This window comes from Chanodichthys erythropterus, chromosome 3, assembly GCF_024489055.1.
Source record: "Chanodichthys erythropterus isolate Z2021 chromosome 3, ASM2448905v1, whole genome shotgun sequence".
In the NCBI taxonomy this organism is placed as follows: domain Eukaryota; kingdom Metazoa; phylum Chordata; class Actinopteri; order Cypriniformes; family Xenocyprididae; genus Chanodichthys; species Chanodichthys erythropterus.
Window position 1 is genome coordinate 5,431,699 of NC_090223.1, and position 6,702 is coordinate 5,438,400.

At 38.6% G+C, this 6,702-nt stretch overlaps 1 pseudogene; it reads left to right on the forward strand.

The window, feature by feature from the left end:
• Window positions 1-528: 528 nt before the first annotated feature.
• LOC137018213 (5S ribosomal RNA) lies at window positions 529-645 on the forward strand (annotated as a pseudogene).
• Window positions 646-6,702: the final 6,057 nt, after the last annotated feature.

Here is a 6,702-nt window from a genome sequence, read left to right on the forward strand (position 1 = left end):
GTACATGTGGATTACACACAGACCAGATGTGGGCTGGATCTGGGCCGACACTATGTTGCTGTCTGGACCAGCATAATTCAGCAGACTGACTGATGGACAAAAACACAACAGGGTTTAAGTTCAGATGTTGTCACATGTCTGGAAACTGTGTTCAGAATGTCAAACTCAGAGCTGTACGTCACTGTGATCTTTGACATGATGAAGGAGTTTCAGTTCATTCTGAGCTGCTGTGTTTCTGTCCCTGTGCTCTTTGACTAAAGATCTGGTTACATGTACGAATGACATGTTATAGGGGAAGATGCTCTCCTTAAAAATTGTGCGCATGATTTATTTTATTTTTTTCCCTGCATGTCATGTGCGGGGCTCCATAGTTCATAATAAGTATTAAAGGTGCCCTTGATTCAAAAATTGAATTTATCTTGGCATAGTTGAATAACAAAAGTTCAGTACATGGAAAAGACATACATTGAGTTTCAAACTCCATTGCTTCCTCTTTCTTATGTAAATCTGATATTGCCAGGTGATATGGCCAGCAGCCATATCACCCTGTAGCCCAAGACTGGTTGCCCACTGAAGCTAAGCAGGGCTGAGCCTGGTTAGTACCTGGATGGGAGACCTCCTGGGAAAACTAGGTTGCTGCTGGAAGAGGTGTTAGTGAGGCCAGCAGGGGGCGCTCACCCTGTGGTCTGTGAGGGTCCTAACGCCCCAGTATAGTGATGGGGACACTATACTGACAAAAAGCACCGTCCTTCAGATGAGACGTTAAACCGAGGTCCTGACTCTCTGTGGTCATTAAAAATCCCAGGATGTCCTTCGAAAAGAGTAGGGGTGTAACCCCGACATCCTGGCCAAACTTGCCCATTGGCCTCTGCCCATCATGGTCTCCTAATCATCCTCATACACTGATTGGCTTCCTCACTCGGTCTCCTCTCTACCAATAAGCTGGTGTGTGGTGGGCGTACTGGCGCAATATGGCTGCCGTCGCATCATCCAGGTGGATGCTGCACATTGGTGGTGGTTGAGGAGATTCCCCCTTCAATATGTAAAGCGCTTTGAGTGCCCAGAAAAGCAATATATAAATGTAAGGATTATTATTTATTAATCTCATTTGTTTAAAAGACTTCCGGAAAACAGACAGATCTCAACATAACACTCGGGGTGTACGCCCCAATATTTGCATATGCCAGCCCATGTTCAAGGCATTAGACAAGCCAGTATTAACGTCTGGATGTGCACAGCTGAATCATCAGACTAGGTAAGCAAGCAAGAACAATAGTGAAAAATGGCAGATGGAGCAACAATAACTGATCCATGATATCATGATATTTTAGTGATATTTGTAAATGGTCTTTATAAATGTTTCGTTAGCATGTTGCTAATGTACTGTTAAATGTGGTTAAAGTTACCATCGTTTCTTACTGTATTCACGGAGACAAGAGCCATCACTATTTTCATTTTTTAAACACTTGCAGTCTGTATAATGCATAAACACAACTTCATTCTTTATAAATCTCTCCAACAGTGTAGCATTAGCCGTTAGCCACGGAGCACTATCAAACTCATTCAGAATCAAACGCTAACCTCCAAATATATACTTTACTCACATAATTCGAAGCATGCATGACAAACATCTTGTAAAGATCCATTTGAGGGTTATATTAGCTGTGTGAACTTTGTAAATGCGCTGTAATATAGTCCAGAGCTCGTGTGGCAGGGAAGACGCGATTGGCAGGGGGCGGGGTCGAGTGTAAATCAGTGCATTGTTAATGATGCCCCAAAATAGGCAGTTAAAAAAATTAATTAAAAAAAAAACTTTTAACGTAAAACGTAAAACACATGCTCAGTGACGTGATTCTGGTTTTACTCTAAAACAACTGGAAGTGAAAGTAAAAAAAACCCTGCTGTTCGCTCAGCCTTTTTCCTGACTAGTAATTCAGAGAAAGAGTGTTTAAACATCTGTTCATGTTTTGTGTTGTATTTTGTTATATTGTGTGTGCCGATGCCACCCACATATGCCACACCTAAAAATAGGTATAGCCCAATAAACCTCACAACGTTTCTCGAGGTGTCATGATCTTTCTTGGCACTCTGTGGTGTGTCAGACCACTGTAGCGCTTGAGTTCATGCAGCGCGCATGTGAACCGCTTCACTACTTTCAACACAAAATAAATATGAATGAACATCCAAAGGTATATGTTGAAAGATACAGTACAAGTAACAGTAAAGTAAAACAGCTTGTAAAAATGTCACATTTACCTCAGAAAACTTACAGAGGAGCATTTTGCTAATTATTTATGCACTATAGGCTATTGCATATTCATTGTATTTGTACTTAACATGTGCTTCGATTTTGATTGTGTGCCGTCTCAGGCTTGTTCGACTTGATGCAGCGCAGCACAGATCGATTGGTGGCTGACTTGAAACAAAGACCTTAGAACCCAAGAGGCGATACTTTGATACTTTTTGGGTAACAGCCACTAGATGGCGCTCCGTTAGCACGGCTGCCATTATGGGGTGAAAATACTAACTGGACCATAGAATCCTTCACATATTATGCACCCAAAATCGGCGAATTTTACTGCCAAATCAGAAGTGTAGTAGAACATTTAAAAATAAATAAATAAAGTCCCCCTGTAATCAATTATTTTATCCCTTGAAATTCATCTTTGATCATCAAAATGATATAATTAAAAAAAAAAAATTCAAGTGAAAAAAAAATCTTCATGCCTTAAAATAGCTTGAATGTAACTCTACAACCTTGCCTCATTTAATAAACACGAATAAATGAATATGCAAATTAGCCCCGCCTCCACTTACGCCAGCTCAGAGTATACTGTTGCTATAGTGACGAGCAATTTGTTGTTTGTGTTGTGGATATTTAAGAAAAAAACCTTGATTTGCCTTGTATATTCAGTTTAACAGCTGTGTTTCTGATGCTTAAATTGTGTTTTAAATTATGAACTGGTAAAACACCTCTGCAAAACGTTCGGACTGCTCTCTTGAGCGATTTCTCAGTAAAACAGACAGTATCGAGAGAACAAGCAGACATTTTCCTCTGTGAACATGCGCTAAATTGATGTTTGACAATTTTGTTGCTTAAAGGAATTTTGAGATTAAAAAAATATTCAGATGAAATCCTGCAGGCGCCCGTGTCTTCTCCATACATGAAATAAATGCACATCCTTGAATGAGCGCGGATTTTCAGCGTATTTACTTGAACTCATCAGAGAGGCTAATATCTACGGTTTGATCCATTCCAGAGGCGCCAAAATCAGAATTTATAATGGACTGAATAGCTCTCTCAGAACTTGACGTGCCATTCCACACTGACTGACATATATATATATATATATACACACACATGTACGCTTAAATTCAACATTTACTGCCCTAAACCAGCACTACACAGTGCATGCTGGGAACTAACCTAACCCTAACACAAAAAGTGTTTAAGAAAAGTTCACTTGAAGATGACAATGAATTAATTTAAAGTGAAAACATCAAGGATCATGTTTCTTTCTTAGATCTTCTGCTCTACAGCCTAGTCATCTTAGGGAACTATGAATGAGTTATTGATCATATGATGAGCATAAGATGAATAACTGTCCTCTTCCTCCATAAACACCAGCGTTTGATCTATTTCTCACACTTTGTGAGAAACAGATCAAAAGCAGACGAGTCACTGCTGTGAGCTCTTATGCCTCAGAAACTGCAAGAGGAAACTCAGAAGCTCATATGAATGCTTCAGGAAGTGTAAGAAAAGTTCAGACCGCCATATCTTCCTGTCGAGACTCTACTAACCTCCGGTATATTTTATGCCATTCACTTTGAGTAACAGTAACCCCTTCATGCTCCTGTTTGTTCACTTTCTCATCTAACTTCTGCTTCTGAATCTCCTGAATGTGTTTCTCCGTTTCCTCAAACATGTCATTGGTGAAGTGTGTCCCTCCATTCTCTTCCACCATCTTCTCCATTTTATTGATCAGTCTGAATTCTCTTCTAAGAATCCTCTCAGAAAGCCCCTAATTTAGCTTAAAAACGGCTATGCTACATAGGAGTCAACTCTGAGTGGGCACCTAGTGAGGAGGCAATTGTGAGGAAACGCCCACAAATTCCTGTGAATTTTCTTAGAACTTTATCACAAGGATCAACTCTTTCCAGTAAGATTTTTTTCTATGAAAACGGCCCAGGTGTGTCGATGACTGAGATCTCTTTACCCATCCTCACTGTAGTTTCTGACCGACACTGATTCGTCTGAGAGTCTGAGCCGATGGAGGAGTCAAACACTTTTTTTTTTCCCCTTCCCAGGAAGGCGTTTCCAGTTTCACTTTCCCAGATCCAGTTTTTTTCCCAGCAGAACCAGTCTGATCTGGTCTTTCCTCTCAGGAATCATGTGAGACTTCACCTGTTGAACTTTCTCCTGAAAGTAAATCACAACAATCTGATTAAATACAACCTTCTCTATCAGCTCTTCTCTTTTAACATCAGTGATATTTACAGAAGTTAGTTTATAATGTTTCCTCTGGTGCACTTATAATCTTAGTATGATTTTTACATCACAAATGCTCATAATTTAGAAATAAAAGACTGATTTTAGCCTCTGATTTGAACTCTGTAAAACTTTTGATTCTCCATTTCATGACCTCTTATAACTAATAACAGCCCCTTATAGATATTGGTGCCTGACATTTAATGAACCCATTTTCTGTCCTGGACACATCAATGACACTGAATATCTAAGACCAATTCTGTTACTCATTAAAGTATCTCTAATTCAGAGTTATTGTTATCTTTATTAAGAATGAGCTGCTCTGAAAGCAGAAGGTATTATAACTAAAGAATATGTTTCGCTCAAGTCACTTTTTTGAGTTTTATGACTTCTATGAGTCTCTATTGAGCCTTAAGTTTATTGTCTAAAAGATTATTTGTGTGTGTTTGTTTCTCACTTGTGGACTTTCAGGCCCTCTGGCGTCTGGAAACAGACATTACATGTGAACTCACTAATGTTCACAACACATTATTTTGGGTAAAAATAGGAAAAATAATACTTTACTCTCTAAAGAAATTTGAAGTATAAGTATTTCTGAAGGGAATCTTTTTATTCTCCCAGTGGATGCATAAGATTTCCTGACAGAAGTAAAGAAATTACACATAGTTTTTTCATAATAGTTTAATACTTTATAACAAAAATTTAGGCATTTTTAATGATTTATTGGAAAATGAAGCAGTATTTCCAAGTTACGGGTTATGTCAGGAAAACATGGGGGTGTACAAAAAAAAATGTACAGGACAGACTGGGCTGAAACCATAGACTGTAAAAAAAGAAACACTGAAACACACCGTTTGAACCACAAACTACATCTAGTGGTTGTTCGTTGTGGGCTCAAAGTGAAATTCAAGACTTTTTCAGAGTTTATCATCTACTTTACAATTTCTTCAGAAATCCCACGATAGAGGTTCATTAAAAAACGTGATAAGATTTTCTGTATCTGTAGTGAATTTCGTAAATGTTGGTGTGCACTATATAGCAATGTTGCAGGATTTTTTTTATAAGTAATTTAGTGTTTATAAATAACTTGTCACCTGGCAAGTTTTAATTGTTCTGTCGGTTTGCGTTTGCCCACCCTTAGTATTTGAAGGCCCACCCTATCATTACTGGCCTGGCACTGGGCCTGTGTTGAAGCTGGATCTATCTCAGTCAAAAAGCAGTGCTTAAAGGTGCCCTAGAACTGTTACGTAACAGTCGGGATCATTAATATGTACGCCCCAATTTTGCATATGCCAGCTCATGTTCAAGGCATTACACAAGGGCAGCCAGTATAAATGTCTGGATCTGTGCACAGCTGAATCATCAGACTAGGTAAGCAAGCAAGAACAATAGCGAAAAATGGCAGATGGAGCAATAATAACTGACATGATCCATGATATCATGATATTTTTAGTGATATTTGTAAATTGTCTTTCTAAATGTTTCGTTAGCATGTTGCTAATGTACTGTTAAATGTGGTTAAAGTTACCATAGTTTCTTACTGTATTCACGGAGACAAGAGCCATCACTATTTTCATTTTTGTTACGACCCCATCTAGGGTGAGGCCGCAACATAAACTGCAATTGAAATCAAAGATCCTTTGTACACTTTTATTTACAAAACCACAAATGAAAGCACAACTTCAGGGGTGAGCAAAGGCCAAAACAACAAACAAACACCACACAAACTCCTAACAGAAAAACCTAAATTCCCTAACAAAAGAAAAGAAAAGAAAATAAATGATCCTAACTCCCTATCTAATGAAAAACAGGAGAAAACAGTATTTACAAAGGAAATGGCACTCACCCCCTACAGCTTCCTGGTGTGGAAAATATATTTACAATATTTTACAAAAAAAATATACAAAAGGGAAAATGAGTGACAACAACTTATCAACTCAAACCCAAAAATAACACTGCACACAACAGGCAGATCAACAAGCAAGCTAACAGCAACAACACGCTGCAGCAAACACACAATAGCATATGTGCAATTAAACAAACAGGGAATCACAAGTTAAGCAGAGCTCCCTCTTCAGGCCTTCCAGATCCATTTATAGCTGCTCCCTGGTCCCATTAGCACCAATCAGATCTGGAGATCACTTTGGTAGAATGCAATCCTAAAGAAAGTACAAGAGAAAGAAAGAAAGAAAGAAAGAAAGAAAGAAAGAAAG